Source organism: Mirounga angustirostris, unplaced genomic scaffold (assembly GCF_029215605.1).
Source record: "Mirounga angustirostris isolate CCGP_5_RB_7025 unplaced genomic scaffold, mMirAng1.0.hap1 SCAF_11, whole genome shotgun sequence".
Lineage (NCBI taxonomy): Eukaryota > Metazoa > Chordata > Mammalia > Carnivora > Phocidae > Mirounga > Mirounga angustirostris.
In genome coordinates, this window is record NW_026991719.1 from 59769240 (window position 1) to 59784769 (window position 15530).

General features: G+C 35.3%; 1 protein-coding gene across 28 annotated transcripts in view; it reads left to right on the forward strand.

Annotated features, from left to right (window-relative positions):
* Positions 1–15530, forward strand: part of LOC129045928 (uncharacterized) — a 149734-nt gene that overhangs the window by 59134 nt on the left and 75070 nt on the right. For 10 of the 28 annotated variants that reach the window (XR_010406171.1, XR_010406169.1, XR_010406162.1 and 7 more), the window contains one exon: positions 2245–2317. The exons of the other annotated variants lie outside the window; for them this stretch is intronic. The gene's annotated coding sequence lies outside the window, so the exon portion shown is untranslated. The remainder of the gene's footprint in view (positions 1–2244; positions 2318–15530) is intronic. 28 annotated transcript variants of the gene reach the window in all.

Consider the following 15530-nt stretch of genomic DNA (forward strand, 5'->3'; position numbering starts at 1 on the left):
GAGATCTTGCCATTTGTGACAACATGGATGGACCTGTGGGTTATTATTCTAAGTGAAATAAGTCAGCCAAAGAAAGACAGTTAATATGATTCCATATATATATGGAATCTAAAAAGGAAAACAAATGAACAAAAACAAAAAACCCCAAAGAATCATAAATACAGAGAACAAACTGGTGGTTGCCAGAAGGAAGGGGGTGGGTGGATAGGCAAAGTATGCAAAGGGGATTAAAAGGTTACAGGCTCCGAGTATAAAATAAAGTCACAGGGATGAAAAAAGTACAGCATAGGAAATAGTCAATGATATTGTAACATAATATGGTGACAGATGGAAACTACATTTATCATGTTGAGCATAGTGTAATGTATGAAATTGTTGAATAACTATTTTGTCCACCTCCAACTAATACAATATTGTATGTCAACTACACTTCAATTAAAAAAAAATTTAAGTGGCTATATCAGACAAAATTGACTTCAGGATAAAGGGTTATTACTAATGTTAAGGAGGGATGATATTTCCTGATGATAAATGGACAGTGGACAGTAATCATAGATGTACATGTACCTAATAAAAGTGATCCTGGATACATGAAGTTAAACTGGTAGGACTGAAGAAAAACACAGACAAATACATGGTTACACGGGAGAATCTATACTGCTAACAGTATTTGACAGACTAGAAAAAAATTATCAGCAATCGACCTAATTGGTATGTTAGAATAGTCTACTGAAAACAGTAGAATATATTCTTTTCACATGCACATAGACCCTAGACAAGATAGACCCTATTTTGGGCTATAAACAGAACTTAACAGATTTTAAATAGTTGACGTAATGTGAGATATGTTCTGTGACCATAATAGATTTAAACAAGTGATATATAATGAATATTTGGAGAATCTCTGAATATTCAAAAGCAAAACTACAGATTTCTAAAATCAGTACACAAAAGAAGCCTCACAGGAATGAAAGTCTAACATATCAAACTATTTGTGACGCATCTAAAGCAGTACTTCAGTGGGAAATTTACAGCATTTAATGTTTATGTTAGTAAAACTAGAAATGCCTTGAGCCATTAATCTAGGCTTCTACCTTAAGAAACTAGAAAAAGAGAGCAACTAAAACCCAGAGCAAACAAGGAAATAATAAAGAGCAGAGATCAATGAAATTGAAAACAAAAAAACTGAAAAAAATCACTTAAGCCAAAACCTTCTTCCTTGTAGAGGTAATATTATTTTTATGTTTTTTAAAGATTTTATTTATTTATTTGCCAGAGAGAGTACAAGCAGGGGGAGCTTAAGGCAGAGGGAGAAGCAGGCTGAATAAGGAGCCCCATGTGGAACTCGATCCCAGGACCTATGATCATGACCTGAGCCAAAGGCAGATACTTAAACTGACTGAGCCACCCAGGCATTGCTGAACCCCCCTTATTTTTTAATACCAGAAGCTACCAGAACTCACTCTAGAAGAAATAAACATGATTATTTTTATCATTCTTAGGAAATTAAATTGAGGTACATACTTCTAACAAAGAAAATTTCCTAACCATAATTGTTTCATTGATAGATGCTTCTAAATATTTAAGGAAGACGTAATAGCATTTTTCTTTTTTTAAGATTTTTTATTTATTTGACAGCGAGAGAGGGAGGGAGCATAAGCAGGGGGATGGGTCATTGAGAAGCAGGCTTCCTGCTGAGCAGGGAGCCTATGTGGGGCTGGAACCGGACCCTGGGATCATGACCTGAGCTGAAGGCAGACGCTTAACAACTGAGCCACCCAGGCATCCAGTAGTACAAGAGAAAGTTATATTCCAACTTCATTTCATGTGACCAGCATTACCCTGATCAAAACCACAGAAAAGTATCATAAATAAAGACTATAGACTAATATTACTCATGAGCATAGACATAAAAATTCTCTACTAAGTATTACCAAGTTGTATCCAGCAATATATAATCAGGTTAATACATGACGGCATTTGGTCTGGTTCGGAACTGGAAGAGTAACTCAGTATTTGGAAGTCAATTATATAATCCATCATACCAGCAAACTGAAGAGGAAACATATCTCAATAGATGCAAAAAAGAAAAGCATTTGACATTATTTAAACCCATTCCTTATAAAAATTGTTAGCAAATTTAAAAAATAAGGCAACTTTATTAATGTGATAAACAGAATCTCATAAAAACTGATGATAATGTTATATTAATTATTAAAGATTGGTTTTTCTTTCTTGGAACAGGAAGTGGGCAAGTATTTCAGATTTCACTACTGCTATTCAGCTTAGCACTGGAAGTTCTACCCAGGGCCATAAGGTAGGAAAAAGCAGTGAAGAGCATGTATTTCAATATACTAGCCATGTGTATTTAGAAATCAAAATTTAATTTACAGTATAACCCCCCCCCCAAAAAAAACCCCATGAGATACGGGTAAGTCTTGTTTTGCAGAATATTGTGGGACTGTAAAAATGACTGCTAGCTGAAACCATGCAAATCACTATTTATTAATGGAAAAATAACAGTTGTTCCATTACCTGAAAAATTTTTTTGTCAAAATACAAAAAATTCTGTTTATTATAAATGTATAGGGAAATGAGAATACTATTTAAAGTAATTTTCATATTACAATATGAAACATTAGAATCATTTAAAACTAGAGTATTTTATTTCATTAAAAATTATCAAGTTTTAATAGCGCTTGCTTTCTTCCTGTTAAACTTATGATAAGGAGTATCTTACAGTTTGCTGATTCGGCCCTCTCCCTTTCAACATTTCATCTATTATGCTTTCAATGTCATGTATTTATGAAATTTTCTTTAGTATAAAATTTTTTTTTTGCTGATGTCACTCCCTATGGGACATCTTCATTCTTTTCAACACAATTACTATTCTCATTTATATTGATAAGTTCCTACAGGTGCTTATATAGAGGTCTCATATTATAATAATGTAATCATTCCAATTGTCAGCCAGTTATGTTATAATTACATTTGCATTAGATTCAGATTTCCCATAAAGTAAGGAAGAGCATTGAAGAAATAAGTGAAGGTGAATAAAAACTTACTTTATTTTTAATTGATCCAAAAGGTAAATAGTTTGCTAATACTAACAATAAACTTACATATATGTATATGTTTTTGACATATGCACATATGTATATGCTTACATATACTTGCATATAAGTGAAATAAAGCAATGATACAAGGAGTGGAAGGGAGGAATTAGGATTATTATTATGAGATACAGTACCCAAGAAATGATATGGTGGTGTTTGAAAACAGACTTAGATTAATTGTAACTGTAAAAGTATATTGCAAACTGTGACAGATGCTAAAAAATAGTTACAAAAGAAGTGTAACTGATATGCTAATAAAGGGGAGAAAACTGAATCATCTAAAATACTCTGTTAAAACCACAAAAGGCAGAAAATGATTGGAAGACAAAATAGGAACATAGAAAAAGGGCAACAGATAGAAAAGAGGAACGAATATGGTAGATACTAAAGGAACATTTTCAACTTCAGTTGTCTGATAGTACACAATTTGCCAAAGCAATAAAAATAGACAATCTCATTAGGCCTATATCTATGAAAAAATTGAATCAATAATTAATAACCTTCCAAAACCAAAAGTACCAATCCCAGGTGGCTTCCTGGTAAATTCTTCGGAACTCTAAAGGACAGGAGGATACTGATACTCAACAATCTCAGAGGATAGAAGCTAAGAGAATTTATCCTAACTCATTTATGAGGTTAGCATTACCCTACTGTGAAAACCAAAGTCATTACAAGAAAACTACAGACCAATATCTTTCATAAACATAGATGCAAAAATCCTCAACAAAATCAGCAAGTCAAGTATAACAATGTATGAAAATGATTACACACGGTAACTAAGTAGAATTTGGAATTGGTATGCAAGCTATTTCAATATTTGAAAATTAATGTAAACCCTCATATCAACAGACTAAAAAAGAAAAATCATGATCATAATAATAAATGTAGAAAAGGCATTTAACAAAATCCAGCACCCATTTGTGATAAGAAATCTTGCAGTAAACTAGGATTAGAGGGGAACTACCTCAGCCTGATAAAGATGACCTATCTCCAACCAACCTACAGCTAACATCATACTTAATGGTGAGAAACTAGCTTTCTCATTAAAATCAGGTAAAAGGTAAGGATGTTCCCTCTCACCACTTCTTTTCAACATTGTACTGGAAATTCTAGCTAATGCAATAAGACAAAACATAGAAATTAAAGGAATACGAATTGGGAAGGAAAAAATATAGCTGTCTTTGCAGATGACATGATTGTGTAGAAAATCCAAATTCACACAAACTGGAACTAAAATGATTTTAGCATGGTTGCAGGATACAAGGTTTTTGTCAGTCGCTTTTCTGTATACCAGCACTAAACAAGTGGAATTTGAAATTAAAAACACAGTGCCATTTACTTTGACATCTCCCAAAATGAAATACTTAAGTATAAATTTAACAAAATATATATCAGATTTATTTGAGGAAAATTTTTAAATTCTGATGATAGAACTCAAGAACTACATAAATGGAGAGAGATTCATGTTTATGGATAAGGAAGACTCAATATTTTCAAGATGTCTGTTCTTTCCTATTTGATTGATAGACTCAAGGTAATCCTAATCAAAATCCCAGGAACTTATTTTTGTGTATATCTGCAAACTACTTCTAAAGTTTGTATGCAGGGACAAAAGATCCTACATTTCCAACACATTACTCTAGGAGAAGGACAGAGTTGGACTAATAATACTGTTGTACATCAGGACTTATTTTAAAGTTCCAGTAATCAAGAGACTGTGGTATTATCCAAAAATAGACAAATACATCAGTGAAATAGAATAGATAGCCAGAAATAGACCCAAATAAATATTACCAACAGATCTGTGACAAACAATGGCAATACAATGGAGCAAAAGTAGTCTTTCTAACAGTGCTGGAACAATGATATGCGTAGGGAAGAAAAATGAATCTAGACACAGACCTTAAAACAGTTTTTACAGGGGCGCCTGGGTGGCTCAGCCGTTAAGCGTCTGCCTTCGGCTCAGGTCATGATCCCAGGTTCCTGGGATCGAGCCCCGCATTGGGCTCCCTGCTCGGAGGAAGCCTGTTTCTCCCTCTCCACTCCCCCTGCTTGTGTTCCTTCTCTCGCTGTGTCTCTCTCTGTCAAATAAATAAAATCTTCAAAAAAAAAAAAAAACAAACAATTTTTACAAAAATTAACTCTGAATGGATCCCAAGCATTTTACAGTAAATTTGAAATGCAAGTCTGAAGTTCTAGAAGATAATATAGGAGAAAACCTAGATGACCTTAGGTATGCCAATAACTTTTTAGATAAAACAACAAAGGCATGGTCTTTGAAAGAAATAATTGGTAAGCTGGACTTTATTAAATTAAAAATTTCTACTTTGTGAACTACAATGTCAAGAGAATGAGAAGACAGGCCATAGATTGTGAGACAATATTTGCAGAACACCTATTTGATAAAGGACTGTTAATCCAGAATATACAAAGAGTTCTTAAAACTCAACAATAAGAAAATAACCCAATTTTTTAAATGGGCCAAAGACCTTAACAGACACCTCACCAAAGAAAATATACAGATACGATGTAAACATAAGAAAAGGGAAATGTAAATTTAAACATCAATGAGATACCTCTACAGACCTATCGAAATGGCTGAATTCTGAAACACTGACAATACCATGCAGTGTAAGAATTTGGAATGTCAGTAACTCCTTCATTGCTGGTAGAGATTCAGAATGGTTCTTACAAAAGCAAACATACTCTTACCATACAATCCAACAATCCTGTTCTTTGGTATTTACCCAGAAAGTTGAGAACTTACGTCTACACAGTCTGCACATGAATGTTTATAGCAGCTTTATTCATAATTGCCCAGATGGAAGTAACAAAGGTGTCCGTTAGTAGGTGAATGGATGAATAAGCTGTGGTACATCCAGACAAATATTATTCATTGCTAAAACCATGAAATATGAAGGCATGAAAAGACATGGAGGAGCTCTAAGTACATATTATAAAGTGAAAGAAGCCAATCTGAAAAGGCTGCATAATAGTTCCAACTATATGAGGTGAATACTGTGGAGAAAATTGAAGGATCACTGGTTGTCAGGGGTTAGGGAGGAGTGTGATGAATATGTATAGCACAGAGGATTTGTAAGGCAATGAAAATACTCTATCTTAATGATAGATATGTTGTTATACATTTTATGTAGCCAAAGAATATACAACACCAAGAGTGAACCATACAGTAATCGGGGGATTTGGGGTGATTATGTGGCAGTGTGGGTTTATCAGTTGTTAACAAAGGTACCACTCTGTTGGGATAGGTTGATAATGGGGGAGGATATGTATGAGGACAGCATGTATATGAGAAATACCTGTACCTTCCCCTCAATTTTTCTGTGAACCTGAATCAACTCAGAAAAAAAAAATGTCTTTAAGAAGTGACAATAGTCAGTGAACATGATGTGCATTAGTTATTTACATAATTTTTGGAAGGAAGATAACAGGGAATCTTTTTACTTTACCCATTTACTCAGTTTCTACACCATTGTAACTGAAATTTGAGTGGTGTTGTTTTCAAACATGTTATTTAAGGCATCGTAACAGAAATCTGTGAATATTAGAACTGCACAGAGAATACTATCTATAGGAAAGTAAAAATATAGTGAAAGATACACTGTGTATGTGTGCTGAAAAGTACAAAACACTGCCCAAATAACTGGAGCAACAAATTATTTATGAGTTGAGAACTCAGTATTGTTTATTCTCCCAAATAGATTTATATGAATTTAATAATATCCTAATTAAGATTAGGTAGATTCTAAAATTTATGTGGAAAGTCATCATTACTGAAAGAGCCAAAATCTCAAAGTAGAACTGTTGAAGAAAACACAATTCAGGGACTCCTGGGTGGCTCAGCTGGTTAAGTGTCTGCTTTCAGCTCAGATCATGATCCCAGGGTCCCGGGATCGAGTCCCACGTTGGGTTCCCTGCTCAGCGGGGAGTCTGCTTATCCTTCTCCCTCTCCCCCTGCCCCCTGCTTGTGCTCTCTCTCTCTCTCTCTCTCAGGTGAATAAATAAAATCTTAAACACAATTCATAATTTCAAATCCTGTGTACAAATCTATGTCATGATATCAGTGTGTTTTTTGCCTAAGGATAGAGCCATCAATTAATGGAACAGAAGACAGTTCACAAGTTGACCTATACAAATATGGTCCATAGATACTTTACAGAGGTTTGAAGTTGATTTAATGAAAGAGTTGCCATTGCAACAAATGATGCTGGTCCTGACTGGCTATATAGAATACAAAGTCAACCTTGACAAGATTAACCTAGAAGAAATTAATGCACATTATAAAAAATTAACTCAGTGTTGATCATATACTAAATGTAAAAGTAAATAAATCTGTGGTGCTTTTGCAGTAAAACAGAAAATCTTTCCATGGGTTAGGAAATGAATTCTTCAATAGGACGCCAAAAGCATTCTCCATAAATGAGAAAAATAGGTAAATTTGACTTTATCAAAATGAAAACTATTTTCTCAAGGGAAGGTGCTAAGAAAATGAAAAATAAGCCACAGAGTAGGAGAGTATATTTCTAACACATTTATCTGATAAATACCTATCTAGAATATATGAAATACTTTAAAACTCAACAGCATTAAAAGCTGCAGCCCACTTGTTATTTTAAAGAAGATTTATTTTTTTATTTTTTAAAAGATTTTATTTATTTGACAGAGCGAGAGAGAGAGACAGCAAGAGAGGGAACACAAGCAGGGGGAGTGGGAGAGGGAGAAGCAGGCTTTCTGCGGAGTGGGGAGCCCGACGTGGGGCTCGATCCCAGGATCCTGGGATCATGACCTGAGTCGAAGGCAGACACTTAATGACTGAGCCACCCAGGCACCCAAAAGATTTATTTTAGAGAGAGAACACGAGTGGGGGTGGGCAGAGGGAGAGAATCTCAAGCAGACTCCCTGCTGAGCGCAGAGCCAGACTTAGTTTTGGGGCTTGATCTCACGACCCTGAGATCATGACCTGAGCTGAAACCAAGAGTTGGACACTTAACCGACTGAGCCACCCAGGTGCCCCATCAGCCCACTTTTTTAAATACACATAAGTGCAATAGATGCATATAAGGCACTTGAGAAAATCCAACTCCTGTTCGTGTTAAAAACATTTCACAAACTAGGAATAGAAGGTAATTTGCTCAACCAGTTAATGGCTATTTAGGAATAACCTGCAGCTAAGAAACTTAATGTTAAATGACTGAGTACTTTCCTCTTGAGATCAGGAACAAGACACGAATTCTGCTCTCACTACTTTTTTTATACTAGAAATTCCATTTATGGCAAGAAAAACAAATTGCATCTAGATTGGAAAGGAAGAAGAAAAACTATATTCACAGATGAAAGATCTTTTATGTAGAAAATCCTAGGTAACCCACATAAAATTAGATCTAATAAATGATTACAGAAAGATTGCAGTTTATAAGAAAAATACGGGAAAATAAGATGTATTTCTGTACAGTAGCAATGAAGAATCTGAAAATCAAACTAAGAAAATTCCATTTACAGTAGTATCCAAAAGAATAAGATACTTAGGCATAAATTGAACAAAAGAAGTGTGTAAGACTTTTACAGTGAAAACCACATTACAAGAAATTCGAGAAGTAAATTGACAGAGATCTTGTTCATGAATTGGAAGAATTAGTAATGTTAAGGTGGTGTCATGAGTTGACTTATGTACCTCTAAAAGATATATTAACTTTCTAACCTCTGTTTCCTATGAATTTTACCTTAGTTGGAAATAGGGGCTTTGCAGATGTCATTAAGTTAATATGAGGTCATACTGGAGTAGGTTGGGGCTTTAATCCAATGTGACTGGTGTCCCTATAAGAATAGGAGAGGACACAGAGATACACAGGGAAAATGGCATGTGATTACAAAGGCAGAGATTGGAGTAATGTTTTTGCAAGATCCAGGAGCACTAAGTGTTGCTAGCTACACCAGAAGCTTAGAGAAATAATGGAATGTTTTCTCCCCTAAAGCCTTCAAAAGAAGCATGGCTATGAATATTTTGATTTCAGACTTCTAGTCTCCAGAATTGTGGAAGAACCAGTTTTTCTTGTTTTAAGCTTTCTAGTTGGTAGTTTGTTAGGCAGCTCTAGGAAATGAATACCCGCCCAAATACACTACTCCCCAAATTGATCCCGAGATTTAGTGAGTCCCATGTTGGGTGTTCCAGCTGGCATTTTTGTGGATATTGGCAAGCTGATTCTAAAATTCACATGGAAATACAGATACAGAATAGACAAGCAATCTTGAAAAGACTACAATGGAGAACATTTTATTTTAAAATTTAGTACAAAAATCCAGTAATTAAGAATAGTAATATTGTAAGGATAGACATATAGGTTACATAGGCATATGGAAGTATGGACTTGAAAGTCCACAAATATACTCACATATATATGATTAATTGATTCCTGACAAGCGTGTCAAGACAGTGCAGTGGAGAACAATATTTTTTTCAACAAATAATGTTGGGACAAGTGGATATCCCCATTCCAAACGAATGGAAGTTAGTCCAGAGACTTAACACTGTAAAAATGATGACAGCATGAATCAATTTAAGAGCTGAAATTACCAAACTCTTAAAACAGTTGTACATCTTCATAACCTTGGATTTGATATGACGTATAGCACAGACAGCCAAAGGCAAAATACATAAAATTCATCAAAATCAATAACTTTTATGCTTGAAGCAAGACATGTCAAGAAAGTGAAATTATAATAAAAAGAATAAAGTACTGATACTTGGTACAATATGGATGAATTTGAAAATATGCAAGTGACAGAAGCCAGACACAAAATGCCATTTATTATGTGATAGAGAACACATAAGGAGTAGTTTTCAGAGATCAGAAAGAGTGATAAGTGGGTAGTAAAAAAGGGTTTATTTTATGGTATATGAATTATGTCACAATAAAATGTACAGAAGATAGAAATACATTTTATTAAAGATAAAATGCATAAACAGAAAAATACTTAGCATTCATTTGTCATTAAGGAAATGGCAATTAAATTTACTGTAATATCACTAAACATCTAGAATGGTTGAGTAAGAGAAAACCAACGTTTCCAAGTGCTGCTAAATGCATTGCTTATCAAATGGAACATGCACTTTGTAAAAGCAGTTTGTCAGTTTCTTGCAAAATTAAACCTACATCTATTGTATGGCCAAGCATACAATACAAGCATATTGTATGGCCAAGCAGTTACTTTTGTATGTATTTATCCAAGTTAAAATAATAACATAGAACTGCTTATTAGTGTTGTGTACCATCTCAACATAGTAGGTTTTTTCTGTCAGCCCAAACTGGGAAGAACTTGAATGACCCTGAAAAGGGTATTGAATGAATAAAATATGCTACATCCATATAATTTGATACTAAGCAATAATGCATAATGAACTATTGATACATGAGCAATATAGATGAATTTCAAATGGATTTTGGCAGGTGAAAGAATCTATGTTGAAAATGCCTACATAAAGATGATGTTTTGGTAAAAGCCAAGTATAATAACACAGAAGAAATCGATGTTTTCCTGAGGCTAAGTAGGAAATGAGAGTAGACAAGTTATTTTGTTGGTTATGGAAGTTTTTGCTTGGTGCTGTTTAGATGAATCCATGCATTTTAAAAATAATAAAAGTATGCAGCGAGGAAAGGGTTTATTTGAGAGGCAACCAAATGAGGAGGCAGGAGGGCAAGCCTCAAATCCGCCTCCCCAAAGTGGGAGAGAACAAGTTTTTTATAATCATAAGGGTTGAGATTACATATATATTGATGAAATGGTTGGGGAAACTTGTGACTATTCATGAGGAAAGATGGAACATGCTCATTGGGCAAACATATGGAACGTACATCCATGTTCACTTTTTGCTTTGGTGTGGAGATTTAACATGAGAATGAGGCCGACTTCAAACCCTGATGGTCAGGAGGTTAAGACAAGGAAAAGCTCTGTGCATGCACTCAGAATTGGTACAAACTAGATGGGATCTTGGGCTCCTTATCTTGGGTAAGGAATGTAGGACTTTGCTTGTTCATAGGCTGGAACCCTATCAGTTGAATCTCTGAGTCCAGGCTTCTGTAGAGACAGCTAGTGGATTTGTTCTTGGGGTCTGAAAAGACACAATGATCAGTGGAAAACAGTTCTCTGAAACACAAGTTCTAAATGTTCAGCCTAAATTTTCTGCTAGTTTCAACCTCATTAACACCTATAGGGCACAGTTTAAGACAGAATCAGCAAAGTTAAAGGGTAAAAAATCAACACATAAAATCAGTTGCATTTTTTTTAGCTAATTATAGCCTGAAAAAAAATTAAGGAAATAATTTCATGCATACAAAGGAAAATACCTAGGAATAAATTTAACCTGGGAGGTAAAATACATGTTCAGTGAAAACTGCAAAACTTTGCTGGAATAGGGATGCCTGGGTGGCTCAGTTGGTTGAGCGTCCGACTCTTGATCTCAGCTCAGGTCTTGATCTCGTGGTCATGAGTTTGAGCCCCACGTTGGGCTCTGTGGTGGGTGTGGAGCCTACTTAAACAAACAATTTTACTTGAATAAATTAGAGAACATGTAAATAAATGGGAAAACATCCTGTGTTCGTGCATTGTGATATAATGTTCTTAAGATGTCATTGTCACCCATAGTAGTCTACAGAATCAATGCAATACCTTTCAAAAGCTGAACAGCCTTTTATGCAGAAGTGAAAAAGCTAATCCATAAATTCATATAGAATTGCTAGGGTTTCTGAATACCGAAATCAATCTTGAAAAAGAATAAAGTCAGAGGACTTAAGTTTTTATTTCAAAGATTAGAATAGAGCTGGAATAGAATTGAGGTTCCAGAAATAAATCCATACATCTATATCCAGTTCATTATTGATGAGGGTCCCAAGATGATTTATAGGAATGAACAGTCCCTTCAGCAAATAGTGTTTGGACAACCTGATGTCAACATGCAAAGAAATGAAGTTGGACCCCTACATTACACCGTCTGCAAAACTCAAAATGCATCAACATTCCAAATACAAGAGCTAAATCTCTAGAACTTTTAGTAGAAAACAGGAATAAATCTTAATGACCTTGGATTTGATGATGGTATCTTAATTGTGATTCCTAAAGTGGAAGCAAAAAGAGACATACTCAATTTTATCAAAATTTAATACTTTAATGCATCAAAAGACACTACCAAGAAAGTAAAAAGACAATATGCAGAAGATGAGAAAATATTTACAAACCATATACTAAATAAGGGTCTTGTATCAAGAATATATTATGTATTTTTTTAAAGATTTTATTTATTTAAGAGAGCGAGAATGAGAGAGAGAGCATATGAGAGGGAGGAGGGTCAGAGGGAGAAGCAGACTCCCTGCTGAGCAGGAAGCCCAATGCGGGACTCGATCCCGGGACTCCAGGATCATGACCTGAGCCGAAGGCAGTCGCTTAACCAACTGAGCCACCCAGGCGCCCTATTATGTATTTTTTTTAAACCTGCTTACATCTGAACAACAAATTGACAACTCAGTTAAAAAACGGGCAGCATTTTGGGGCACCTGGGTGGCTCAGTCATTAAGCGTCTGCCTTTGGCTCAGGTCATAATCCCGGGGTCCTGGGATTGAGCCCCACGTTGAGCTCTCTACTCAGCGGGGTGTCTTTTCTCCCCCTCTCTGCCCCTCCCCCTGCTTGTGTTCTCTTTCTCTCAAATAAATAAAATCTTTAAAAAAAATAAAAATGGACAACATTTTGAAAAGACATTTTTTCAAAGTGGACAAAAACCATGAAAGATTCTTCATATTAGACATAAATGAAGTGCAAATCAGAACCACAATGAGATCATTTCACATCCACTAGTTTGTAATTTAAAACATGAAAAATAATCGTTGGCAAAAATGTGCATAAATCAAAACCTGTCTACATAACTGCTATTTAAAATGGTTCAGCTATTGTAGAATAAAGTGCAAGTGTACAAAATAACAAAATTTTGGTATATGCATAAAAGGGAATATTATTCAGTCATGAAAATTACTGATACATGCTATAGTGTAGATGAAGTTACAACACATTACACTAAGTGAATGAAACTAGACACACAAGGTCACATGTTGTATGATTCCATACATATAGATAATTCCTTTGAAAAAGAATTTTGACTGGTGGCTGCCAGGACCTGGGAGGAGTGGGAATGTGGAGAAACTGTTTAATGACTATAGTGTTTTACTTTTGAGTAAGGTAAACATTTTGCAACTAGATTGTGTTAATGTGCTTTAATGCTACTAAATTGTTTACTTTAAAATTGTTACTTTAATGTTATATAGATCTCACATTAGGAAATTATGTTTTAAAATATATGCCAAAAAAAAAAATAGCCTAGTACCACATGGTTTCACTGGTAAGTTCTTTCAGATGTTGAAGAATTAACACCTCTCTTCAGCCTCTCTCAGAAAATAGAAATGAGGGAACGCTTTAACTCATTTTGAGACATTTCCGTGATACCAATGTTGGACCAACACAAAGACAAAACCTATAGGTCAGTGTACCTTATGACTATAAATGCCAAAAACCTTAAAGTACAAGTAAACCAAATGTAGCAACATGTTAAAAGGATTATGCCCCATGAGCAAAATGGGATTTTTTCCAGAATTGCAAAGGTGGTTCAACATATGTAAATTAATTTTATACAGCACATTAATAGTACAAAGGAAAATAACCACATAATGTGTTTCAGATTAACCGTTAGACAAAATCCACACCCTTTCATGATATACAAAGCTGTACAAACTAGGAATAGAATGGAATTTCCTCAACAGGATTTGAGAGGCATTTATGAAAAAGAGCTAACATACTTAATGGGAAAAGTCTGTTGTACCTTGATTACCACAAATAAAACTAGGATGCCACTGGTAAATAACTTTGTGCTAGAAGTTCTAGCCAGAAAAAGAATAAAATTGGAATGGAAGAAGTAAAACTATTCTCAGATGACCTGATCTTACATGTAGAAAGTCCTAAAGAATCTGCATGAAACAAAACCACACTGAGATACCACCTTACACCAGTTAGGATGGCAAAAATGGACAGGGAAAGAAACAACAAATGTTGAAGAGGTTGTGGAAAAAGGGGAACCCTCTTACACTGTTGGTGGGAATGCAAGTTGATACAGCCACTTTGGAAAACAGTGTGGAGGTTCCTCAAAAATTTAAAAATAGAGCTACCCTATGACCCAGCAATTGCACTCCTGGGTATTTACCACAAAGACACTGATGTAGTGAAAAGAAGGGCCATATGCATCCCAATGTTCATAGCAGCAATGTCCGCAATAGCCAAACTGGAAAGAGCCAAGATGCCCTTCCAACAGATGAATGGATAAAGAAGATGTGGTCCATATATACAATGGAATATTACTCAGCCATCAGAAAAGATGAATACCCAACTTTTACATCAACATGGATGGGACTGGAGGAGATTATGCTAAGTGAACTAAGTCAAGCAGAGAAAGTCAATTATCATATGGCTTCACTTATTTGTGGAACATAAGGAATAACATGGAGGACATTAGGAGAAGGAAGGAAAAAATGGGAATTGGAGGGAGAGATGAATCATGAGAGACTATTGACTCTGAGAAACAAACAGGGTTTTAGAGGGGAGGGGGGAGGGGGGATTGGTTAGCCTGCCCGGTGATGGGTATTAAAGAGGGCACGTACTGCATGGAGCACTGGGTGTTATACGGAAACAATGGATCGTGGGTCACCACATCAAAAACCAATGATGTATTGTATGGTGACTAACATAATAAAATTAAAAAAAAAATTCGCATGAAAAACAGAGCTTAAAAGAAATTGAGCAGTTTCAGAGCATATGCAAAATAAAAATCAGTTGTATTTTTTTTTTTTAAAGATTTTATTTATTTATCTGAGACAGAGAGAATGAGAGAGACAGAGAGCACATGAGAGGGGGGAGGGTCAGAGGGAGAAGCAGACTCCCTGCCGAGCAGGGAGCCCCATGCGGGACTCGATCCCGGGACTCCAGGATCATGACCTGAGCCGAAGGCAGTCACTTAACCAACTGAGCCACCCAGGCGCCCAATCAGTTGTATTTTTATACACTGGCAATGTACAATGCAAAAAGGAAAATATGGGAACAATTCCATTTGCAATATTACCATAAAGAATAAAATAGGTAGGGTACATTCAAGTAGGTGGGAGGCTTGTAAATTTAAGTCTACAAAACTTTATTGAAAGAAAATTAAACAAGTGGAAAGACATCCTGTGTTCATTTATTGGAAAGCGTAATTTAGCATGGTGTAAGCCCTTAAAGTGATACACAGATTTAATACAATCATCAAAATCTTAACTGTCTCTTTTACAGAAGTGGAAAAGCTGATCCTAAAATAGATACATAATTGCA